Source organism: Corylus avellana, chromosome 7 (assembly GCF_965113065.1).
Source record: "Corylus avellana chromosome 7, dhCorAvel1.hap1.2, whole genome shotgun sequence".
Classification (NCBI taxonomy): domain Eukaryota; kingdom Viridiplantae; phylum Streptophyta; class Magnoliopsida; order Fagales; family Betulaceae; genus Corylus; species Corylus avellana.
Window position 1 is genome coordinate 8673769 of NC_142496.1, and position 27831 is coordinate 8701599.

Consider the following 27831-nt stretch of genomic DNA (forward strand, 5'->3'; position numbering starts at 1 on the left):
TCTTTGATGGTGGGGCTTCTTACTTTTAGGTAATTTTTTTAAAAAAAATCATGTGGTAATTAAAGTGAGAATTCTTAACCGTAGGACTTGAAATAATATTTTAGACTCAAAATTTTGTTTATTAGTAATTGTTTAACTCTTGGCAGTTGTATGAAGCAATGAGAAATGTAACATGAGCACTATTTGCGAGTTGCTAAGTCAATGCAGTAACTATGAATTACAGAAATGGTTTTGCCTAAGCATTACATAGAGATCACAGGACTAAGAAATACATTCTGTATCTACTATGATCCTGTAAACTATTTTGAAAAACCTAATAGACTCCATTTTACACCTAGAATGGAGGTTAAATAAGTGTTTATCAACAATATACTAAATTTAAAAATATTAAGCATGCAACCATTCACTAAATATATATAAAAGCTATAAATTAAAGAGACAGATATTTGGTTACGAAAAGGAAACCTTTTAGAGAATTTTCTAAAAGTAAAACCTCTCCGAGACAATCAAACTCAAGAAATCATTTTACTATAAAAAAACAGAAATTTACACAATGTCAAAGCATACAAAACCTTTGTACTTGACAATCTCGTGTGCTAAATAAGTGACCCACTTGTCCGTTTCTTCTAGTGATCTCCTTTATCGGAACTCCAATAGGCTTCAGTTGTTTTGGATTTGTGGATGAAGACACAACAAATAACTCTAAGAGAGAGAAAAAGCTCAAGCTCTACATCTCTGTATCTCTCTTAGGACCCAGCTGATTTCACCTTCGGAATTCGTGCGTAAGACATTTATAGAAGTTCAATAGAAATGACCCAAGAATTTACTACAGATGAGGCAAGTGAGGCTTCTTGAGCCAACTCGTCCGGACAGGGTGCAGATGCAACTATAGACGAGACCTTCTGTAACACGTTAAGTTCAGCTCATTCGAACATGTTGCAGACGAGATAGCCAACAAGGCTCTCTGTGAGACTTCATGTATTGGCTCGTTCGGACAGTCTACAGTCGAGAATGTCAATGAGCTTCTTTGTGACTCTTCAACAAAAACCAGTTTCTAACACGTCACCTGCAATACACAAAGAACATCTTATGCATGACAATTTGGGCAACAAATCAAGCCAATCAAAATAAAGCTAACATATTCAATCAGTGCAAGTGGCTCTTATGATATATCAATATGAGGTCAACACATCAAGGTTGGAATGATAAATCCATACGCAGTAGCATTTCTGCAATTTGGTATCAGGAACCCCTTGATCATCCCGTCACTGGTGAGAAAACAGGGAAAGCAAAGCCAATCCAGATTATCTAATCAAATATTGCAGCAGGCCTTTCACAAGTGCCTGATGGTGTAGCTTCATGGCATATGGCATGGAACCCTTTCAAATGAAAGTATAGTAGCTGTTGTGGGCGTTACTACAACACTTTATAGTGTAGGCCATCTAATGAAGGAACACGTTGACGCCCAAAGAGGGTTATTTACTTGCTACTTCCACAAATGCCTCACTGGTGAGAAATTCAACAAAGGGACCAAGTTTTTGTCAAGTGACGCAGGCCAGAAAAAATGACACTGTAAAAATGGTTCCGAAAAGTTAAATAACAAGTAGAAGAAGCACTAGAAAGAACAAAATACCTAAATCATTGTGAGAAACTGAGGAAGTGGCTGTCGATTCTCCAGCGGAAGAACAACCTACAACATAAAATGTGCAATCAATAGAGAAAACAACTTTGACAAAGCTGTAGCTGCAGCTTGGTTTGTTTGCTTTATCTGCTTTTCTGCTACACACTGTAACAAAATTAATTTATTGAGGTTGATCTCACTGAATTCTGTAATTATAATGTTGTGCAAAAACTAATGAATCCAAATTGCACAAAGATAAGAGTGTTTTTTTTTTTTTTTTTTTTTTGGTGATGAATGAAAATTTTATACCAAAAGAAAGAATACAATGGTCCCTCTAGCAATTACAACCTGACCAAATTAGAACCATAACTAACCACGCTATACACACCAGGAAACAAACAACAATTCAACTTTACACCAAAAATTAGTAGCAACTCAATTTCTCTACTCAGAACAGAGAGAAACAGAGCGAAAGACACTCACAATTTAGCTGGAAAACATCCCAATAAAACCCCGCCACCATCAAAAACAATCCACATCAACCAGATTATACACCCCCAGAGAAGGACCATAGCGCAGAAACAAAACCAGAAGCTAACGTACAAAGTAGACTAGCACAATACCTTAGCAGGAATGTCCCAGCAGCTGCCCAAAATCAGATTCTCAGCCTGCAAAATTAATTCACACAAAAAATTGTAAAGAATCTTGAGTTTGAGTGCGGTCAGCCAGTGGACTCCACACATGCAGTTCCGCAATCCTTTTAAGTTGCGCCTCTTCACCTCCCTCAGACATTGGCAGTGCTGTAACCAGCGCATCAAAAACCATTTCACCAATCTTAGTTTACTAGAAAAATGTTTACCATTATTGTGTCCATTAATGTATTCTTTGATTGAGGAGGAAACAATACAAAGAAGAAAAACATCCAGATACATACCTTTCTGTAATGACTCGCAAATCTGTAAGGATCAGCAACATAGCAATTAATAATGAAAGACTCAATGGTCGAAAGCCGTCTTGTGTCATTGACTCCAACAAGAATAGTCGAACCTTTACCAAACCAACAAGAACAGCAACAAGAGGGTCTTTCCAACACCAACAGTCAGAAGACAATCAAAGGATCTTCCCATTCTGAGGATGGTGACCCCGAATGCATTAGAAATCAAAGAACAGTCCCAATAAAAAATAATAAAAAAATAATAAAAAAAAATAAAAAAAATAAAAAAAGAGCTAACATGGCAATAAACTGACCTTTGGATTTATACGTAAGGCTTCAATTCCGACCAAAACAAAACATGTAGTCTATTTTGATCCAGGGGCTAATTCTCCTCTTCTGGGTATTAGATGAACCTACCATCAATTTGAATGCATGGGATGTGGGCTATCTTTAACCACTCTTGTCCGTGAACTTTCTTGCAGCGTTCTTTTAACAGGGGACAGTTTGCAATATCAAGTCGATGGAGTGAAGGAGGCAGGCCATACTTTGGGAAGGACGTAAAGTTGTCACAGCATATGATGGAAGGATGCAAGAGTGACGGTGGCAGGCCATCATCTGGAAAGGACTTAAAGTTTTCGCACCAATCAATTCTCAATGTTTTAAGAGAGGAGACGTATCGAAAGCCTTTTGAAGATAAGTATTTCAAATTCGGGATGCCTCTGATGAAGAGGCTGGTTAGAGATGCAGGCAGCATCATTTCTGGAAAGGACTCCAAATGCGGACATCCACCTCTAATTACAAGATGTCTAAGAGAGGTAAGCTTGTGCAACCCCCAGTTAAGCAAGGACTCAGTGATTTTGCCATCCCAAATTTGAAGAAATGTTAGATTGGTGGGAAAACCTTCTTCTGGAAAGGATACCATTGGACATTGCCAAATCTGCAATGCTTCAAGAGAGGTGATGTTGTGTATGTAGTTGGGTAGGGCCTGCATTTTCTCACAATCAAAAATCAACAAATCTTCAAGGTTGACAGGGAGCAACAACCCTTCGTCTCGGAACGAAACAAGGGTTGAACATTCTCGGATCTCAATTCGAATTAGATTGGTAAGGGTGTCTATGCCCATGGGTAAAGATTTAAGGTTTTTACAACCCCAAATAACAATCTCCTCTAGAGACGAGTTTTCATGGAAACTCTTCGCTATTGACTCCAGCTCTTGACAATTAATAATGCTGAGGAGTTTAAGTGTTGCATGTAATTCTCCGCTTGATGTTAAGGATTTGAGGGATGGACAATCCTAAATGCTCAAGCACTGAAGAAGAGATGTGTTGCTACTGCAACTGTTGGTATCATCCTCGTACAGCAAAATCAACATATCCTTGCAATCATTTATAATTAGCCACTTTAGAGTTGGAGGTAGCTGGCCTATTGCAATCTGCGTTAGTGAATCACATCCATGAATATAAATACGCTTAAGACATTTGTTGTTGTACACCATTGCCTTGGGTAAATATTCCATGCCATTGCATGTGGATGGCAAATTCGGTTGTGGCTGCTCATTTCCTTCGTCTGCCATCAAAGCAATTAGTTTTAGACATTCAATAACCCTCAAAGCATGAAGACAGGAGAGGGTTTGTTTTTGTCGAGGGGGAGGAGACGGCGGGGTTCGAATGGGCAAATATTTGCGAGAAGGTGGTGGCTGCCTTGAAGAAGACGGAGATTGATACTCGCAATTTGAGTAGTGAGGGGTTTGCTGGGGCTATAAAGAATGGATTTGTGCTTGATTGGAAGCCGCTTAAGGATTGTGGTGCCTGTGAGAGCTCCGGTGGGTATTGTGGGTACAACAACACAGGCAAGGGCAAGTTCTTGTGCTTTTGCAGGGATGGCAGCATCAATGGTGAACGTTGCAAAGATACGTATATCTCTCGGATTGACCAGGCTTTTTTTTTTTTTTTTTTGTGTGGGGGAGGGGTTAAAGTGATAACAGTAAAAGAAAGAAGAGAAAGTCAAATTAATGACATGATCAGTTGATTAAATGAGCTGCCTAAGCTGATGTTAGACCCGGCCACTTGAATTGTTAAGAATTCAAAGGGGTGATTACATGGCCTACCTTGTTCTCATGTGGGACCTACGTGCATTCTAATTTATGCCCATATGAAATGTTCACTGATTTTGGATTATGTTGAATGCATTTTCTCTAAGGACATAAATTTTCTTTAAATTAATAGAGAAAATAACTTTCAACCCATTTAAAATAGTGTCAATTGTCTATAAATATTTAAAATGTACATTAAATTCTTAAGGTCATTAATAGCAGTTTACTAACTTAAACTAAGATTTTAAATGTTTATAGACACTTGGCACTATTTTAAATGAGTTTAAGAATATTTCCTCTAAACTAGTTTGGAAAAAATTTCTGTCATTTCTCTAATTGTTAAAATTGTAGGTTTTGTAAATTCTAAAATTTTATTTTAATCAACCGTGGTAATTATGCCGCATCATTTATTTATACTCAATACGTTTTAGCCAAATTGTGATCAAATGAACTGGAGAAGATCATGTTCCATTTTAGCTTAGGGGACTTGACCACCTCCAATCTAAGTTCTAGGGTTGTTGATTGCCTCTTTAAATAAGCGTTTATTTTAAATGAACGATTAAAATTTTGAGAATTGCAGGCCCTTCATCTTAAGGAGTACTTGTCGACCACTGTTAAACCTATCTTATTTTTCTTTTCTTTTTTTTCTTTCTTTTTTCTTTTTTATTTAAAGTTCGGCAAATCAGTGGCAAAAAAAATTTAGGGTAGCCACATTACTCTCAAAACTCTTACGAGAGAGTGTGACTAACTACCCATAAAAGCCTTTGTAGGTGGTTTGACCACTGGGAGGGTAATTAAGCCTTTCAAAAGTTTTGAAGTGTGATGCTCACGAAAAATGAATTTAATAGTGGTCCCTAAGGGTGGTTTCCCACCTTATAAATTAGCTTAGGGTTTGTCCACCGTGCACGGCTAAAAGTCCTGAGGGGGTGGTTGGTGGAAGAAGTTCTTTTAAAATTTATTTTATAAAAATAGAAGACATGATATATTCTTGTCGGTTCATTTAAAATAAGTTGTCTAGTTTGAGCAATTAAAGGCTCTGCAATTAGTTAGAATTAAGAATTCGGAACTGGTGTTGTGGGTGCACTTGTGAGTGTTATGTCCCACATTGAAAAAATATATATATAAAAAAAATAATAATAGTAAATAAATAAATAAAAAGAGTAGTTAATATACTTAAATGGACCTTAGCCCATTAATTAGTTTAAGCTTTTAGGCTAGAATTGTGTTTAATTATATATATTAATGTACTCTGGTAAAAACTCCATAACCGCTTTATCTCCTAACAACTGGGATTTCAAGTTGCCTTGGATGTTCAAATATTGGTAGATTTTTCTTAGCACAACAAGCCCTTAGACGTTTTGTCTTCATCATGTATTTCGTTTTCTCTGTTCTTTTGTTTTGAACACTGCATATATAATATATTTCGTCTTTATTTTCATTGCTATGGCAAGCTTTTGCATTTGTTTTTTCTATATTCATTATTACTCATTGCTGGAAACTATGTGGATTCAATGTTCCCAGAATAGAGTAAGCGAAAAGATGTGTATATATATGTGATATCAATTATATATTAAGGCCATGGAAGTTGAGTTTTTCTGCACTTAGTGAAAGAAGTAAGCAAGTAGCCAAGTAGTTGCTTTTAAAAGTGAGTTTGGCTTTCTCGAAAGGCCAACAGTACTTATAATATATGCATTTTAAGTAGTGTATTTGTTAAATAAACAAGTTTTGTCTGAAGACAACGTATTTAAATCAGAAAAAATTGTCAGTTGGACCCTAAAAACTATTGAGAAATATAAAGCAAACCCCAATTGGCTTCTGCTTCTTTTGCTCAATGAACCTTAATTGGATCGTTCTTTGGCAACTATTGTCCATCTCAAACCTTCGCTCCACTCATCTTGCCTTCAAAATTTTCACTTTTCTAACTCTCTTTTGCCAACCCCATTTTTTTTTTTTTAAAAAAAAAAAACACACTTTATTCTTTATATAAACTCGCTCCAAGATTTCTAGCTAGGCTGGCTCTTGTACCTAACACCAATGCCTTCATTCCTTTGTTAGTATTTTTTGAACGATATATTTTCATTGATATAACAATTAAATGAGCAAAATGCTCTCTCAATACAATGCCAATGATATAATTTGGAATCTCCACAATCTAAATACTATTTATAACACATACAATAACCTCTTGGGTTATTACAAGACACTCCGTCCCCATCATTTTTAGATCTACAGCAAATTCTAACAAATCACGTTTCTAGTTGCTGCTCAGTCATTCATTTCCAGCCCTTCTCATCTCTGCTACAAGTGTATTTCCAATCGCAATTTCCTTTACTACCTCTAACACACTGACAATTCTTCTATATGCTTGAAACTCCTCTACATCGGTCAATGATTTACTACTAGAAAAGAATCAAAAGAAAACAAAAGAGTGACTGAAAACTTAATACCGTTACTCTTAAGGATTCGTATACACAAAACCGTAGAAAATAACAAAACCTTCACCCCATAGATTGCTACTGAAATCAAATCTAGAAAGAAGAAAACAAACTCAAAAACGAAACACAAAGAAACAGAAAAATACATGAGAAAATAAAACAGAACAAAACTCACAGAACATAAAACATTGACGGATGGTAGGGAGGTGCGTGTCATGCTGAGTTTGGCATAAGAAATTAGATCTATCTTCAAAAGATTTCGATTGGAGAATCTTGACAAATCCAATGAAAGACACAATAGAGATGGTGGATCTACATCATCGTCAACCTTCATTAGTATTTAACCAGCAGCTTGGGTTGGGCTTAGATGATGTAAAAAAATTACAGCATATATAGATGGTCTAATTTTTTCAATGGTCTAAATTTTACTTTATTTTCTCTGTCCTCATAAAAATCTTAAAACTACATCAGCTATTCCAAATCCCTTCTATACTTTTTCTAAGGCTACGTATGCAGCCTACTAAAAACAAAAAAGCGACGTATATATGTGTCTATATATATATAGACACTTAACCTCGAACCCACGTAACCAAAGCGATTACTAGCTAGGTTGAAAGTAATTTTTGTATGTTTGATTGTCTGACTCCTGTGACCTTGTTGGTTCTATAGTAGTCAAGATCCTAATTACTTCTGTTCAAGAACTTGAAAGCAAAAAAATAAAAAATAAAAAATAAAAAACTTGAAAGCAATTATAATTAAATGCCACTGATCAATTAATTGCATAGGCGACTTTGGGTAGTTGCTAAATGCATTTGGATCCTCTCCATCTCAATGGATTGGATGGGAGCTGGTTCTTGTTAAAGTAGGGGCAAAATTGTCCAAAAATAATTTTGGGACAATTTTGCCCCTATGCTAAAGAGAACCGGTTCCCCTCTAGTCCATTTGGACAAGAGAGGATAGCAGTCCTTGCTAAATGGCCTATACTTTAATTAAAACTAACTTAGAGCCCGTGCCATGCGCGTGGCTGTTCACTTATTCAAAAAGCTTAAACCAGTAAGAAACTTGCTAGATTCATAGAGTGCTGAGAAAACTTAAGAACAATTATATTAATATTAATATTAAGAACAATTACATCAACTTGTACCAAAATTCCATCTCTTGAAGCCTGCGTCATTTACTTAGTTTGTAAGCATGATGCTTTTGAACCTTAAAAAGATGAATTGACAACAGTTTGAATTCTAATTAAAAAAGAAAAAAAGAATGCATTAAAAAAAATCCTTGAACTATTTCTCAATCAATGTTTTGAAACTTTTTGTTGATCAAACTCGTGTTGAGTATGTTGCTTTCTTTTGCAAAGCAATTTGATCGGAATGTCGTCGTCATCATCATCAGTTGTTTCTATATCTTCAATAGGTAAGGAAAAAGACATGGAAGAACTTTGAGTAAAGATTTGTTCATCTTCGTTTTCAGAGCTAGACCCCTCAAGTGTTGTAATTAGAGGCATGTGTTGATTTAATGAAGTTTCCTGTAATCATTAAATTTCATTAGAAGATGCATAACTTATGTAGGAAAATAATGTGTAGATAAAAAAATAAAAAAATAAATAGAATGAAATGGGACCTTTTGGATATTTGAAACATGTGGTTCAAAGATTCTTGAAACAGTATAATTCTCTGATCCTCTTATCAAATTATAATCATTAAGCTGCAATTGAAATATATGCTATTGGGAAACAATTTTTTCAATTTCTCTTGGTAACATATTGTCATTCAAATCCTATAAAAATATAAAAGAGAATAATGTTATAATAGGTTAGAGTATGTTGTATTGTTTTTTGTTTATGCAATGGTAACGTGAATTTTTTAGATTTTTGTTACCTCATCTTGCTTGTTCGCAAGTTCGTTTGCTGTCTCACCTATAAGTTTTTCAGCCTCTTTGTCAAACACAACAAATGTTGTTGAATAACTTGTATCGGATACTTCTAATTGTATCTTATACCTGCTTCATTTCCAAATTGATTAGTAGTAGGAACTATATATTTATTTACATACATATTAAATAGTAATTATTTATTTATTTTTCATTTTTACCTTGGAACAGAATGTTTAGGTTTCACTTTACAACGTTCACACCAAAAACATCCTCTTATAATCTTAACCTTCGTCTTGCATGTAAGACACCCAACATAGTACCATCCAAACTTGGTGTCTATTCTATTGACTTTGCATAAATATGTAATTAATACTTCCTGCAATATTAAGTTTTTTAAAAGTAAAATAAATGATACAATATTAGTGATATTATAGGTTCAGATTTAGATCTTAGAATTACACTTGATCAAGGGCTCATACCTTTGTCTCTGATTTCGAACCCATTTGTTTTATTTCAGCAATGGTCTTTCTATTATGCAAGGCTAGTTCTTTGCCTGGTATCATTGGTGGCCGTTCTTTCTTCAATTCCTTAACTTCCGTTACCGTGACATTGTTCAACCTATTCATTATAAAACATATATATGGGTTTAGTTTCCATTTTCTTTGTTAAAAAAAAAAAAAAATTGTGAATATTTGTACTTGTCAAGAACTCTGGAAACTTCAGGTATTTTAAGGTTCATGTACACCCTTGTTGCGCTTGTTGATGATAAGTTGTATTCATCTACAAAATTTTCAAAGAGAAATCCATTAACATTTGCAAAATGAAATACACATTATATGATTTTTAAATATAGTGAGTAAAATACTTACCTCTGAAAATTTTCACAATAGTTGAAGTTACTATTACAATGAAGGGACTTGTATAATTATTATACAAATCCTCATCTATTTGAAGTGCGGTAGATCCCCACAAAGTTGTTTGCAAACATATGTTTCTAACATGGTAGATAACTATAAGTTAGTATCTCAATTTTTACTTTATGTTATCTTTATTTGATATAAAGTTATGGTTTTTAGGGTTCAATAGCTCATCGTATGTATTAAAAAAAATGTTAGAAGAATAATGAAAATAGAAACAGAGTATTACTTATGAAAATAAAAATTATGTTTTACTCTTCCAGTAACAACTTAATTTTTCGAATTTTTGTTAGACGACCTTTTGAATTAATCTCCTCAATAACTCCAATTGATTCTAACCTGCCAATTACATATGCAAATCAAAGAAATTGATTCAAATAAAGTTAGTATTGAATTTTCATTTTGTATCATTTTTAATAATTTGTAAATATATTTTCAAATATATGAAAATAAAGGATTGATATACTAGTCAAATAAGTAACACCATTCCAACGACTTGTTATGGTTTCATAATCAGCCAACTCAAATCCATGTTCAAGTATGGAATGATCTACTCTATGGATCTTAGAGATTGATGTTGTCGACATAAAAAAGTATTTTGATATGATTTTGCACTGGAAGGTATTTTGCTCTATATTCCTCGACTATGAAATTTTTGACCGCATAAATACATCCTTCATTGAAGAGAGGTCGAAAACGCTGAGCGAAATTCTTTCTAATACATGCATGTATTAGTGTTCCCTAAAAAAGAAAAAGAAAAAAAATTGTTTCACGAATTTATTATTTTATATTTGAAAATGATTTAATTGAGAAAAAATGAATACCAACTTACATTTTCATCAGTCATTATCATATTAAGGCTGATAAGCTCATTGCCATTTGCTACATTAACTGCATCCCACATCCTTATTATTCTAACTTTCACATTCCATGAGTCCTTCTCGGTTGATATTTGATTCAAAGGTGTGTAATTCATGTTGATATGATTCTGTACCTGCACACAATTTATATTAGTTAGGTTTACTTATATTTCTAGGAAAAAATCTCGGCATTTCAAATCAAGTTACAATGTAAGACTCAAATTTATACTAAATGTTACCTCTAGGTAAATTGTTGAAAATTTCCTTGTATACTATATTTTTTGTATGAAAATGGTCACCATAATGTTCATCTACAATGTATACTCTAAGGCTATTCCTACTTGCAACCCTGGATATAGTGACATATAATTGACCATGGCTGAAGACAGGTTTAGGTAGAAAATGGCCTACACGTTGCAATGACTGGCCTTGACTTTTATTAATAGTCATAACATAGCAAATAGATACTGGAAATTGTCTTCTTTTCAGTACAAAAGGCAATTTAGAATCGAAAGGAGATAAAAGTATTCGTGGAATGAATACTTTATGTCCAACATGAGTTTCCGATATGATTTTAGCTTCTAACACCCACTTTGATAACTGAGTAACCAAAAGTTTTGTACCATTGCAAAGTCCAGCACTTTGATTTAAATTACGAAGTAACATTATAGGGATTCCAACTTTGAGTCTGAGTTTATGGTTTGGAATACCAGGAAAGTTCAATGAATTTAAGAATTCTACTGGATACATAAGGTCTTGAATGTTGCTTGCAGTATTACATATTGAATCTACACTAAGATATGTTTCTTCACCTTCATTAATAAGATCAATTATGTAATCATTTATGTCTTGCACGGCATCATTTGTTGGAGCTAAAATTGCTCTATCTTCTAAATACTTTGCATCGGTGTATTTAGTTTGCAACTCGGAATAGATAGCATCCACAATATCATTAATAGGATGAGTATGATGTAGAATTAGTAAATCAGATGGTATCTTAATCAATGCTTCACCTTCACTATCATCTAATTCGCCCTCACCTATTTTCAAAATCCATTCTTCAAATTCTTTTGCTGCATTATCATTGGGATTTTGTTCAAGTCTCATATTCTTTGTCAAAGTAAAAATTGTACAATACTTCCATAATGAAGACCTGTTAACTGATGCCTCAACTATTTCTTCTCTTCGGCCTTTAGATACAACCAATAATATTTGTCGGAATTCACCACCAAGAACAATTGTCTTTCCTCCGAAGGGTTTTTCTTCACTTTGTGGATCGCTAAAACATAAAATATCTCTTAGTGAACGATCAACAGCTTCAAAACAATTTCGATGAGTCATAGGAGCTTCGTCTCAAATTATTAGATCCATTCTTGCCATTAGGTTTGCAAGTTGTGAACCCTGCTTAATCCCGCAAGTTGAGCTATCTGATACATTAATCGGTATCTGAAACCTTGAATGAGCAGTTCTTCCGCTAGGTAACAACAATGCTACAATCCTAGATGATGCAACTGCAATGACTATTTTCCTTTCTGAGCGCAATCGACATATCAAGGTTCTTCATAGATAAGTCTTTCCAGTGCCGCAATGTCCATAAACGAAGAAAACACCACCCTTTTTTTCTATTACTAATCCAATTACTGCATCATATATCTTTCTTTGTTCATAATTTAGGCCCTTAAGAAGTTTGATATGCTCCTCTGCCCAAACAACCCTATCATAATCCAATTCTTCTTGCAATAATCTATTGGTACTTTGACTAAGAAGTACTGTGTTTGGATATGGCACTGTCTCAAATTCTCTCAAAGACCTTGCATTTTTGTTCAATAACTGTTCAATATCACAAAGTGCATAGTCTTGTAATTGTGAGTCACTAAGATGTAGGTCATTATATCGTAAAATTCTTCTTTCTCGCTGTAGAATATCCTCAGATAACAATTTTCAATTTGAAATCCATAATTTGTAAGGGTCAGTAACCTCACAAAAAATCAACATTGTTGCAAAAAGTTCACGAAGTTGCTTCCCTGAAGCCCAATATGACACATGATTTAAAGCTTCATGCCACTCTTTATCATCATCAAGCAAACCAACAGCGTAACATGCTGCCTTGAAAGTTGGGTACAACACACTATTTATAGTTCTTATTTCCTCAAAAGACCGAGGTCCTTTAACAATATTAAGCAACATTTGCAAATAAAATCGTTCACCACTTTCAGGATGAGAGTATAATATCCGTCCTACACATAATCTTTGCTTCCTCAATTTCCATTCCTTGTCTTTGTTATGCCAAACCCATTTGGAAGGGAAATCAAAATAAGTCAATTCTCTTGCTTCTTCATACAAAGCATTTGTTTTCATCCATTCAGTAAATTTAGTCTTTCTAATATTCGGTTGATTCAAAACATTATCTAAGTAATCTGAATTATCAAACAGACTGGCTGTTCATTTTTAAGATGAAAATTTAATCTCTCAGCTGTAGGTTCTCGATAATGGATTTCAAACTGAAAGATTCTCCAACATGCCTCTATAGCCGACACATATCTGCAATCTCAATATGATTTTATTTCATCAATATCTATCACATGTTGTATTCCAGTAGATCCATCAACGTGTAGATTTTCTTCAATAATTAAAGTTGCACGATCAGGTCCTTTATTTATATGTTTGAATAAGTACTTGATAGACCTTGAATGATTACACCACTCAATATTTTATGTGTGACTGATATTTCACCAGTAAGTCAATATTGTGAGGAACTATAAATCGATTGTCAAGTTTGACACCATTTTTTTTCAACAAATCTTCCATTGTTCCTCCTTTTATACATTGGAAAGCCATCTTCATCAACTGTAGTTTCAGAGTAAAATCTCTTTGAAAAATGCTTGCTACATTTGTTGCCAATCATACAACTTGATTTTGGATTTATAGAGCCGCAAGGACCATGTACCATAAATTATTTGACAACATCATAAGCTTGAGGATCTTTGTTCAAATCCGAAATTTTGCGGAGATTATCCTATCTATTTTTACTGATGTTGGATGTTTGTCCTCGAGATGTAGAAAAAGCAATATATGAGCATGAGGCAATCCTCTCTTTTGGTATTCAATAGTGTAGACAACTATAAGCACAATAGAAATTTAATTATGTTGGGTATAAAAATTAAAAATTAGAAGATAACAAAAATGGTTAGTGTTGTGCCAAATACCCACATAAATTAATAGGCAAATACTTGGTATGTTTTACTCGCAAGTGCACAAGATCAAACGATCGTATAGCAGGCAAATACGAGATCATTCCTACGAGGATTGGTAAATTATGTTTAGACGTAACTTCCCATTTAATTAAACATATAAAATTTAATTGTCATGATTGAATTTAATTAAAGAAATAAAATAAAAGATAAACTAAAACTAAAAAGGATTAGGGTTTTGATATCCACCACTAATCAGACTAATTAAGATAACAATATGCCAATGCGCCAATTATACCGGTATAATTAATGTTTGCCAACCAAAGGGCATGGGTGTCTACTCCTTAAGCTATTGATTTCCCTAAGCAACGAATTAGGCATAGGTGTCTACTCTAATTCTTTTCTTTCTTAAAAGATTTAGTATGGGTGTCTACTAAGTTGTTCTTTAAGAAAGCATAAATATGTAGAAATCGACAAACACACGAGGCCTAGGGCATGGGTGTTTACTCCTGGTTCCCCATGTTGATTAACCCAAGAATCCGGCATGGATATCTTTTGTTACTTTTATTAAACTCAAAACTCGGTCATCCAAATTGATTTAACTAACTAGTTTATACCACATGCATATGTTGGCAAGATAAACACATATGAGGAATACAAGATAACATTTATTAATCAAGTTAAACATACCAAAATATAATTGTAGCAAAGACGCCAATATTGCAATCATAAATAGACATGATTAGGGCTTCAATCTAGTCCTAATTAAAATATAGACTACATAATGAAAATAAAATGTGGAAGAGAAGTAAAACCCAAACTCCTTTGATCTAGCCTTCAGTTCCTTTCCAGAGCTTGTGCATCTTTCTCCACACTTATTCCTAGAAGCTAAGAGGTCTATTTATAGGCTTTAGAAGTCCTTGACAAACTAGTAAACCTAGGAAATTCGTAGGGTTTTACTCCTATTACAAGTGGAGTTGGAAAACCCTAATATGGAAGAAAAAAGGAGTTTGGCCGCAGCTGATTTGTCACTTGCGCACAGGTGCGATCATTCGCAACCCGTGTGCGCTCGATCGCACTTGGCTACTTCACTGCTTGTCCTCTCTGGTAGTGCGCTCGATCGCAGGGATCCTGCGATCGATCACACTGTCAAGAGCTCCAACTTTACCCAATTTTTCTCTTTGAGCCCAAACCTTCCAGATTTACTTCATTTTCTTCCGAAAGCCTACAAAAGCATGAAAAACACATAAAAGAACTAAAATAGCACAAATTAACATACTTAAGGAATTAACACATATAAGTTTAAGGACTAAAATATGGATATTTTGTCACTTAACATACCCTCAAACTTACATATTGCTAGTCCCTTAGCAATACAAAACTAAAAACAAAGTGAAAAACTGAAAACAAAAAGATAAATCCTTCTTTCGTAAAATGTACGATTGCATTTAGCATATGCAACGAGCCTTTTAAACCCCTAGGAATTCCCTAAAGGACAAGTGAAGTCTCGTGAGGGTTTTCCAGGAATGTTACCCACAAACATCATGCAAGAGTTCATGTTATCCAAAAATTAAGGTATCACTCAAAACAATGATTCTCATTCATTAGCAAGCTTAAAAAGATAAACTTCATATTCACAATGAATTAGAATTTTAAAATTTAACCACTTACAAAAGACATGCTAAGGCATCACAAGTTTGAAACAGTGTAAAGTGAACTAGCAAATAAATATGAAGCTTCCAATTATTTCCAATGTGTAATGTCTCATTATCTCAAAGTTCACTGAAATCCTTATTAGAATGAATAACAATGGCATAGTTTTCTTTTCTTTTCTTTTCTTTTTTTTTTTTTTTTTTTTTTCGTTTGGTTGTACAATGCTTGGTTCCCTTAAGCTTTCTAATTGACTCATGTAACGAGTGTTAAGTCAATGACTCCCAAATCAGATGATTTTAGGACATTAGATGTAGAGACACCCCTTGAACTTACTAACTTGAGTCAAAAAGGTTACGAAACCAAACTAACCATGACATTAACCAAATCAAAATTTTTCACCTTTCGACATGAACACTCAATGCTTTGAGGCAATAGGTTTAGTTACTTAGTGAAAAGCTTATCAACAATCTTTTTTTTTATTTTTTTATTTTTTTTATCACACATATATATATATATATATATATATATATATATATATATATATATATATATATATATATATATATATGCCAAAGTATCCATCTAATAAATCATCCAGTTTCACCCAAGACATAGAAACACACACATCAGACTTCATGTCATACCTCACAAATTATGTGCTAATGTGCTTGTGTAAGATCAGATCAAACATGTGAATTCTCAATTGTCCTAAGCAAGTAACCAAACTGAAAAACTCAATTATCAGATAATGTGATCAAAATTTTAAGCTCATCAAGGAAATCAAATCACAATTTTTAAGATAAACATAAACATGCACATATATATATATATATATATATATATATATATATATATATATATATATATTTATCAACTGTTTTAATTTCAGTTGCTTATTTTGATTATCAATTGTCATACCGCCATCTTGGTCGGTTCTATTGCTTTGATTTTCAATTGCTTATGTTCTGCATCTATTATCACCTATCCCTCTTCCCCTGCATCTATATGCATATTGCGCTTCTACCCCTCCCCCTCCCTTGGTATCAGAGCCATAAGAGTTCCGATCTGTTTGCTGCCTTGATTATACATCTTCTCTCTTTCTCCCCCCCTGAGTGCACAGTCTTTCTCCCCTCCTTTTTGTTCATTACCTGTTATCCTTTCTCTGTGTCGAGATCCTAGTCACTTTGATTGTAGCACAACACCCCGTCAGTACAGTTTCAAGTTGACACCCCGTCACCTCAGTTTGCGAACCTGTAAGTCCCGTTTGAAGCCCAGGAGAGGCGAGTTAGGGCATTAAGTAGGTGCTGAGGGCTAGGCCAAGGGTCTGCGCAACCTGTATGTTAGGCCAAGGGTCTGCGTGTGCTAGTCATACACATAGTGAGGACACACTTAGGAAGTTTACCAGTGAGTGAGTACCTAGGATGAGATCCTTTAAGACTTCACCCAGTGAGTGATTATGAGTTTAGTTTGTATGTCATAATGTTCAGATCTAATTCTTCTGTTAGCTCTAATTCCAGTTTGCCACCGGACGTGGTTAACTATGAAAACATTTTGGTTGATGATAATGCTGATTTTAGTAAGTGGAACATCCCCAAGCTGGACGCTAGGGATATCTACAATACTACTTGGTTTCAATCTTCTTTTAAGATTCAATATTCTGTCAAAACTGTTGAACAGACCTTCCCGGTCTCGGGTAATAATCAGACTATTACCTTGTTCAGCAAGCGTTTTGTTAACAATGCTCTTGCAAAGAAATACAGATTTTTGCATGTTGGTTCTGTCCAAGTTGCAGTCAAAGCATTGACTCGACTCGGTATTAATGCATCTGTTTTGCTTTGTTTGCGTGATGCTCGTTTTCTTGATTTCAAAACAAACATTATTAGTTTGATTCAGTCATCTTTGTTTGGTGGCCCTGTCCACTTTGATGTTTTCCCAAACATGACTTTGAGTTTAACCGATGTTCATATTCTGAAAGCACTAACGCTGAATATTCTCACATCTGGTTATAACATGGAAGTTGGTAGCCATCCTATTGCTATCATCTATCGTGTTTATTACAAGTTGATGAAAACAAATCTTGATCCACGTGCTGTGATTAAGAATACTGGCGAATCGACTCTGTTGATTCAGAGCTCTACTCAGAATGCTCATATTAAAACTCCAAAGATGATTCGGTGGTCGGAGATTGAACTCCCCAACGAGTGGCTTTTGGAAAATGTTGCAAAACCTTCTCGAGTAGTTAACGATGCCTCTAATCTTGATTACATCCAACAATACATGGATGGATCTGTTAAAATCAATTTTGCTGATTTGGGATATTCAAACAGAATTGAACGTCCCCTGTTGATTAACGAACGAAGGAATTCTTTTGCTGGTTCAACGACCTCAGAAGGACTCCGTCGTAGAGATAAAGATGTCGACGAATCCCTTAACGATTCTCCTCATCTTCATCCCACTGTTAATCCTGGTTTGAAACTCAAAGGAATTTCCACTGATTCCCAAGTTTCATCTGCTTTTTATTCCACGAAAAATCATCCACTGACGGATGACGATCGCGGATCTCTTTCTCCCTCTGCTTCTGATTTTGTTGCTCCGGTTACATCTGATTTTCCCCATCAGTGTAATGTTATCACTGCCCACATCAAAGACTTTTTCTCTGTTATTGATTGGAAAGCTTTGAACAAAGATTTTTCTTCAAAAGAAAATCGTGAGTTGCGGCATGCTTACCGTGCCAAGTATTCCCAAAAGGAACGAGATCGTATCAAGGTCCAATGGGCCGAAGCTATGATCGAGTCCCAGACTCACATTTTGTTTTTTGATTTTCTCCAAAAACATTTTCCGGACGAAAATGATTTGAACGTTGTCAAACAGAAGTTTGTTAAAGAGGATAAATCTGTCGTCAGATCTTCCCATCCTCCCACTACAAACACTCTTCTTGATGTCAACAACATGGTTGTTAAGTGTTCCCCTTTCAAAACTCATGATAAGGACCCTATCACGAACGATAGGAGAATCATTGAGCAAAACAATTTTATTTCCCAATCTATTCGTATCATAGGTCAACAGTTAGATCGGATTGAAGAAAAATTTCCTTCTTCTTCTTCCTCTGATTTAAAGTTTTCCTCTGTTCCCCCAAAGATTGAAAAACCACTGATTTCTCTCCCTGATTTAAAGAAATCTCCTGGTTTAAAAACCACTTCTCAGAAGAACACTGAGAAAGTGAACAAATTGCTTGCTGAACTGACCGAGTTAAAGACGACTCGTGCCAGTACTTCTGGTCAGAACTTTGCCATGGAAAAAGCCTTTTCATCTGATTCTGAATCCTCGGCTGATTCCACTGATTCTGACATCAAAGTTCTTGAACAAAACTTTGGCAAGATTGAAATGGAGCCAAAACTCCAAAGGATCTTTGACGGATCCAGGACTTTCAATCAGACAAAGAATTTTTATCCAAAACCTACCCCTCCTGATTTACAATTTGAGGAAAGGTTTTTACATACCCAATTTTCTGTTTCTGCAGATAAGCTGTATGAATGGAACATTGATGGTTTATCTGAGCAAGAACTGCTCAACAAGATGAATCACATGGCCATGGTTGCTAATGCCTACATCTCAAACCACAGTAAAAGTCAAACTGATATTGTGGATTTACTTGCTACTGGTTTTTCTGGTACCCTTCGAAATTGGTGGGATAATTATCTCACTGAGGACAGAAGAAACCAAATCAGGAAAGCAGTAAAATGTGATGAAGAAGGTATACCCATTTTCAATGAGGACATTGGCATGGGTGAACCGGATGGTGTTAACACCTTGATTTATACAATTATCAAGAATTTTGTTGGAACTCCTTCCAACATTACTTCTCGTATTTCTGATTATTTGAACAATCTTCGATGCCCTACTATGTCTGACTATAGATGGTATCAAGATGTTTTTCTTTCCCGTGTTATGATGAGGTCTGATAGCCAAAAACCTTATTGGAAAGAAAAGTTTATTGATGGATTGCCCTCATTATTTGCTCACAAGGTTAAAGATGAGTTGATCAGTACGGACACTGGTCTCATCGATTTTGAAAGATTAACCTATGGAGATTTATTCTCCACAGTGAAAAAACTTGGTATTAAGATGTGCATCGATCAAAAAATGATCCGACAGCAGCTTAAGAACGCCAAGAAAGCTAAGTATGAAATGGGAAATTTCTGCGAACAATTCGGTTTGCCTCCTATTGCTCCTTCAAAGAAGTATAAGAAGAAAACCAGAAAAGATTTTGCGAAATCTTCCCCTCCATATTACAACAGAGCTAAGACAAGAAAATTTAACAAACCTAAATTTTCTAAACCTCCCAAACGGAGTAAAGGCTCTAAGTTTGAAAAATATTTTTCAAAGGATAAATGTTTTAATTGTGGAGAAACTGGACACTATGCTGACAAGTGCCCTAAACCTCCCAAAAAGATTAAACAAGAGATCAATGCTTTAAACATCAAGGACGATGAAAAGCAAAAGATTTTCAGAATTTTCCAAAACAATGGGTTTTCTGATTATTCTTCTAATGATGATCTTCCATCCTCTTCGGATTCTGATTATCATTCTGATTCTTCTGTTTATGAAAATTGTTATAAATTTGAGAACTGTGCCGGTTCTTGCTGCAACACAAAAACTTGTTCGATGATGTCCAAATCAGAAGAACAAGAAGATTTGCTTTTAACTTTGATTTCAAAAATTGATAATCCTGAGTTAAAAGAAGAGTATCTTAAAAAACTTAAGAAACTCATGTTAAAAGGTTTTGAAAAACCAGCTACTTCCAAGATCTCTCTTGAAGACACTTTGAAACGTTTTTCAAACTCGAAAAACAAAGTGCTTACTGTCTCAGAATTGCAGCATGAGATCAGTAACATCAAGAAAGATATTGTGAAATTGCAGACTGACCTGCAAGCTGTGAAAACTGAAAACAAAGATTTGCAACAACAGCTTCTGCTGTTAAATCTTAACAAATGTTTTCCAGAAAGTGCTTCCAGTAACGAAGACACAAAAATTTCTGAGCATGATGATGAGGCTGAATCCACCCATAAACCTCTCTCTGATGAGGCTAAGGTTGTCAGTATGATTTCTAAAGTTGTTCCCCCCAAATGGTATTCAAAAATTCATATCCGTATATCTGATGAATATGTTTTTGATGCTATTGCTTTAATTGATTCTGGTTCTGACTTGAATTGCATTCAAGAAGATTTTATTCCCAAAAAATATTTTGAATCATCCACTCAAAGATTAAATTCTGCCAGTGGTGATAAACTGCATATTGAGTATGAGCTCGGTAACATTCATGTTTGTCAAAAGAATGTTCGCTTTCATACTTCTGCTGTTCTTGTCAAAAACATGAAAGAAAAAGTAATTCTTGGCATGCCTTTTCTTTCTTTGCTTTACCCATTTTCTGTTGATGAGATTGGTGTTTCTGCTGTCAAATTTGGTACTAAAATTCAGTTTGAGTTCGTTTCCAAATTTGAAATTGATATTAATAGGTTGATTAATAGGTTTTCAGGACTAGAGTCTGATGAGTACCCGACTCCCATTAGGACTTTATCTTGTTTAAACACTCCCCCTGACGGCCGTGTTTTACCTACTATTCATACCTGCACCCATCACATGGCGCATATTATTATAACTGTTTTACTTTGCATCAAAATAATTTTAAAATTATTTTGTGATATTTTAAAGATTTTTGCATCTTTATTTCTGATTTCTTTCCTTTTGAAATTTTGCAGTGCCACCATGGCAGGCAAAAAAGAAAAAGAGAAAGTTACTTCCAAGGCTCTGACCATCAAGTCAGAGTCTTCCATTGTTCCCACTGCTTCCCCATTGCCATTTTCATCTGTTGCCCTAACCAACAGATTCACCCCCTTTTGTCCTGGTTCCCAGGTTTCATATTCCAGCACTCTTGCTGCCCCCTTTGATCCCTTTGCGGATCCTTCCCAAAAACCTTCAGTCAAGTACGACCGGACGTCGTCAAAATACATGACCCTCCCCTACTCCCAAAATTTATTTTTTGTTGAGTTAAATCGGGTTTCCCCTTCCCTTACCCCCGGAGATATTGCCGTCTCCTACTTTCCCCCAAACTTTCATTGGATTCCTGAACATCCTTCGAAAAATTTGGCTTATCATTCTGCTATCCTGAAACAAACAGGTTCTGTTTTCTTCAAGGTCATCCCTGATAAGATTAACCTCCAGAAAACAATCTACCATAGTGTTTATTTCAAGAGAATTATTTCGGAAAAAGAATGGGGAAATCACCCTTCTGATTCCAAGTCCCTGAACGGGTTTAACATCCCCTGTAATTATTATGATTACGTGGATGCCTTTTTCAAATTCCTGCTTCATCAAACCTCGAAATTTGAACATTCTTGGTTTGTCAGTTTTGATAAAGAGTTCTGTGGTCTCCTCCCTCTCTGGTTCTCCAGGTGGTGGAACCAATTTGGTTGTCTCCCTGATATTCTCCCCCTCCAACTTGTTGATGCCTTTCAACTTTTCAAAGGCCATTACAAGGTTGATTCCTATGGAGCAAAGTTTCCAACTGTGCTTCATTTTGTTAAAAAATTCAAGATTCCTTGGATTCTGAGATGGCAATATCACCTCTCGGAAGACAAAATCCAAAGACATTGGTATATCAAATGGTGGGATAAATACTCACAAAATGATTCCATTGTCCTTGAGGTTAAAAACATGGCTCGCGCTCCCAAGGCCCTTCCTGCCCCAAAGGCGTCTGCCCTGTCTAATTTGTTGATTCCTCCCAGTACTTTCTCATCTCCAAAAAGAGAAAAAGAAAGTTCCCCTGCTTCCCCCCATTCGGCTTCTTCAAGCTCTTCAAAGAAGAATTCTTCCAAGAAGAAAGAAATGATTGAAGCCTTGCTTGCTGCCCTGGATACTTTAGAAGATGATGAAGACGAGACGTCCAAACCATCTGCTGAGAAGCCCATCCAGGTTCCTCCATATTTTGAAGACTCACAAGACTACTACCCCTACCCAGGGGCTGAAGACATGTGATTTATGGGCCCCTAACGGTCCTCAAAGTTCAGCTTGGTCTAGCCCTTCAAAAGGCTAGTTTTCTCAGGTTTTCCCAAAGACTGGTTTCATGACGGCCAGTAAAGTTCAGTTCTACAGAACTAGCCCGGACGGCTGGTTTCGGAAGATTTGGTTCTCCTTGATCCCAGACGGATCACTGTTCATCTATACTTGGAGTTACTGTGCAAAATCACTGTTCACTTTTACTGTTCATGTCCGGACGACACGCGCAGGATTACTGTTCAGATGCACTGTTCACTCACTGTTCAAGATTTGTCCGCCGACACTACAGGGCCGACAATCTACTGTTCCAGATTGATGCTTTCACTGTTCAGACTGGCGCCAGACGTGCCTTTACTATTTACTTTTTACTGTTTACCTTTGACCGCTGGACGCGGCTCATGATTGTAATTTACTGTTTTTTCTTTTCTGAAGCCTATATAACGGGCTCCCCTTCTCCATTGTAAGGCAGAGGTTTTTTGAGCGGTTCCTTGAGACACTCTATCCTCCAGCCATTCTTCTTCTTCTTCTTCTTCTTGTCCTTACTTCAGTAAGTCTGACGCTTACTCAAGCTTAGGTTTTTATCCGTATAATCTTTAACGATTATCTGTTTATCAACTGTTTTAATTTCAGTTGCTTATTTTGATTATCAATTGTCATACCGCCATCTTGGTCGGTTCTATTGCTTTGATTTTCAATTGCTTATGTTCTGCATCTATTATCACCTATCCCTCTTCCCCTGCATCTATATGCATATTGTATATATATATATATATATATATATATATATATATATATATGTTCACAATTTTTTTTTTTCAAAAAAATAAAAATGACATAAAACTGGGACAAAGTGTGTGTAAAGTGTCTCCCATACCCCCAAACTTAAATTACACATTGTCCCAATGTGTCTATAACATGGAAAGAATTTACCCGGCATATGGACGAAATTGTTTGGAATAGCATGACTCATAGCACACCTCCAAACTTGAATTGAAACACACTTGTTTCTGCAAAATAAAACACTAAAACAAATAAAAAGGAAATAAAAACAAAACTAAAGACAAACATAAAATAAAAAATAATATGATAAACTATGAGGTGCCTCCCATGAGCACTAAGTTTAACATCTTCAGCCCTACTATACAGCAGCTTCAATACTGCTGGATGGAGGTGCGCTCAATCGTACTGCCGTATGGTAGCTCAAAATTGTGAACAGAAAACAGAGAAAAATTAAAACCACAATAATAATAATAAAAAATAATAATAGAAACTAATAGACTTTAAAAACAGAAACATTTAAAAATAAATAAATAAATAAATAAAAAGGCAAAATAAAAGAAAACAAAAAACAAAAAAAAATAATAATAATAAAAGCAAAATTGAAATCATCAGCTTCAATACTACTGTCTGGTTGTGCGCTCGATTGCACAGCTACGCTCAATCTCCCTGGAATGGGCACTCGAGCTTACTGTCGCAAAATATAAGCATATCAGGCTTCATAGGCAGCAGTGTGCTCGATCGCACTACCGCAAATTAAATCAGATTTGCGAACAGAAATAGAAACGGAAAACAAAACATAAATAAACAGAAACATAAAACAAACAAAATTAAAAACTAAACAAAATAGAGAAAAAAATAAATAAAAGAAACTAAATTAAACTAAAGGAAAAAAAATTTCAAGACATAATTTAACACAATCCCCGGCAACGGTGCCAAAAACTTGTTGTGCCAAATACCCACTTAAATTAATAGGCAAATATTTGGTACGTTTTACTCGCAAGTGCACAAGATCAAACGATAGTATAGCAGACAAATATGAGATCATTCCCATGAGGATTGATAAATTATGTTTAGAAGTAATTTCCCATTTAATTAAACATATAAAATTCAATTGTCACAATTGAATTTAATTAAAGAAATAAAATAGAAGATAAACTAAAACTAAAAAGGATTAGGGTTTTGATATTCACCACTAATCAGACTAATTAAGATAACAATATGCTAATGCGCCAATTATACCGGTATAATTAATGCTTGCCAACCTAAGGGCATGGGTGTCTACACCTTAAGCTATTGGTTTTCCTAAGCAACGAATTAGGTATGGGTGTCTAGTCTAATTCTTTTCTTTCTTAAAGGATTTAACATGTGTGTCTACTAAGTTGTTCTTTAAGAAAGCATAAATTTGTGAAAATCGACAAACACACGAGGCCTAGGGCATGAGTGTCTACTGTCGGTTCCCCATGTTAATTAATCCAAGAATCCGGCATGGATATCTTTTGTTACTTTTATTAAACTCAGGACTCGGTCATCCAAATTGATTTAACTAACTTGTACATACCACATGTATATGTTGGCCTGACAAACACATATGAGGAATACAAGATAACAGGTATTAATCAAGTTAAATATACCAAAATATAATTGTAGCAAATGCGCCAATATTGCAATCATAAATAGACATGATTAGGGCTTCAATCTAGCCCTAATTAAAATATAGACTACATAATGAAAATAAAAGGTGGAAGAGAAGAAAAACCCAAACTCCTTTGATCTAGCCTTCAGTTCCTTTCCAAAGCTTGTGCCTCTTTCTCCATACTTATTCCTAGAAGCTAAGAGGTCTATTTATAGGTTTTAGAAGTCCTTGACAAACTAGTCAACCTAGGAAATTCATAGGGTTTTACTCATATTACAAGTGGAAGTTGAAAAACGCTAATATGGAAGGAAAAAGGAGTTTGGCCGCAGCTGATTTGTCACTTGCGCACGGGTGGGATCGATTGCAACCCGTGTGCGCTCGATTGCACTTGGCTACTTTGCTGCTTGTCCTCTCTAGTAGTGCGCTCGATCACAAGGAACCTATGATCGATCACACTATCAGGAGCTCCAACTTTACCCAATTTCTCTCTTTGAGCCCAAACCTTCCAGATTTACTTCATTTTCTTCCAAAAGCTTACAAAAGCATGGAAAACACATAAAAGAACTAAAAATAGCACAAATTAACATACTTAAAGAATTAACACATATAAGTTTAAGGGCTAAAATATGGATATTTTGGCACTTAACAGTTAGTTCAGAATACCAGCCAGTAATCTCCCAAAGTGTAGGCCATGCTTTAAGTCATATAATAGCTGATCGAGCTTGATCTTAAAGACTATTGCAAGTATATCAGGTCAATCCTCAGGTTTTTGACCAGGATTCATAGATAGAAAGCTTTTAATCTCCGACCATTTCGCATTGCAAGTGAAAGTAATAAATAAATCAGGATAGCCTGCCCATCTACAAATTGCCATTGCATCTTGATAATTCTCAATCATCAATCATATATCGTGGGCTTCCCGTAAAAGTTGAAGGCAAAACAATTATTTTCCCAATAGATGCAGGGGTGGTATCTCCCCTCATAACTGCATCCCTCATACCACTATACAATTCAATCATCAATGCACTTTGGTTACGTCTTACCCACATAAGTCGCATTCTTTCAATACATGCGTATACATCAACAACAAACTGTTGAAATAAGCGGCCACCATATATCAAAGTATTTCCTTCACCTTGACGTTCTTGCAACTGGTATACATAGTATACTCTCTCATTGTTACATAACTGTTTGTGTTATGTCTAGTTCCATTAACACTTCTATGTAAAATGCCAAGCCTAAATTCATCCTCTCCATATGGAAATAGAAGAGGATACTGCAATGCCATTTACGACGGATGCAACTCGTTGATCCTCTGTAATCCACAATAACATCACGGTGTGCGTTCTCAACACCAATGTCACCGACGATAATTGCAGCAGTTTCAGAACATGTGGGAAGATTGTGCTCTCTTCCATCGGTTGATCGTGATTCAATAATACGTAATCTTAAGTGGTGGACATTATCTTCTTTAAAACGATCTCTAGTCATATGAAAGATCTTCACCAATACATTTGATTCATCTAGCATTTGGACCAGGACATCAACAATATATTGGTCAAGGTTATTGTCAGAGCGATTCAAGGAATTCATTCTATTTGGAACTTCATTTTCAGTGTCGTAAAAATATAACTGCGCAAAACGCGGGTTCAAGCCGTCACGTGGGAGTAATGATCCAATTATGTGGTGGTTTTGACCATTAAGGCGAAAAATATAACATCTTCCATCGTTAATACTATTATCCACATTCCTACCCATTGATGTCATAGCAAACATAGAATTATAACTTTTTATTTGTGCTTTAAAGTTTTTTGAACGCTGTCCACCAGCAGGATTTAGCAAGTCTTCAAGAATAATAAGTGGTTTCTTAAGCAAAGGCAACTTAACTTGACCTTCCATACAACATAGAGAAAATTTAGGATTAGGAGGCTTCCTAAATTTTGTTGTTCTTTCTTCATACCATACTATCGTACCACAATATTCACATACACATGATGGTTCACCAAAATTTCAAGGTTCAACAAATTTCCCTGTATGAAATAGAAGTAAAGAAAGAAAGAAATGTTGCATTAAATTTAATGTTGTTCTAAGCTTTTCATATTTTTATGCATTCATAATCATCCGCCTTCGATGTTGTGAAAGCTAGTATTTTCCATTTTGTTGCTATTTTCCTATTGCATAATTGCGAGGAAAAAAAATTAATGACGAATCTATAAATCCTATCATTTAGTACATCAAATTTAACTAAAATATATAATATTATTTTAACTAAAGAGTATAATCAACATAATGCAATATAATACATACAAAATGTATGGAGAAAATTGTATACTCACAACATAAAGAACTTAATGCTACAAAACAAAGTAAACAAACTAATGAAAAACTTAAGAAAAATAATGAAAATACCTCAACACCTATTGCAAATTATATCCAAAGAACGCAAAAGCAATCACCTTTATTCAATAGTTACAGACATTAATTTCAGAGACAATTTACATAATATTATAATGCATATTGTAAATAGTTACTGTAATTTATGTTATAAATGATAGTCGTGTTGATTGGTGGTATATTCATGTTTTGAGTAATGTTTTATAATTCCTACCAAACTAATGTTTTAAAATTTATAAATGATACCTGGAAAACAAAATTAGGAAAATTAAGAAATTAATGTTACAAAAACAAAAAATAAAAAATTTCAGAAGAAGAATGAAAAATATATAGAAAGAAATTATTATTTATGAAGTTGCAAATTTTATCAAAGAAAAAACATACAAACAGAAT

The 27831-nt window shown here is 35.0% G+C and overlaps 1 protein-coding gene and 3 pseudogenes across 2 annotated transcripts in view; all 4 read right to left on the minus strand.

Moving 5' to 3' along the window:
* Positions 1-1961: 1961 nt before the first annotated feature.
* LOC132183852 (putative disease resistance RPP13-like protein 1) overlaps positions 1962-27831 on the minus strand; it is a 45763-nt gene continuing 19893 nt past the window's right edge. For both annotated transcript variants that reach the window (XM_088518260.1, XM_088518259.1), the window contains exon 3: positions 1962-2421. The gene's annotated coding sequence lies outside the window, so the exon portion shown is untranslated. The remainder of the gene's footprint in view (positions 2422-27831) is intronic.
* LOC148584441 (replication protein A 70 kDa DNA-binding subunit B-like) lies at positions 8377-9580 on the minus strand (annotated as a pseudogene).
* On the minus strand, positions 9601-10724 carry LOC148584442 (replication protein A 70 kDa DNA-binding subunit B-like; annotated as a pseudogene).
* On the minus strand, positions 26224-27114 carry LOC148584443 (uncharacterized; annotated as a pseudogene).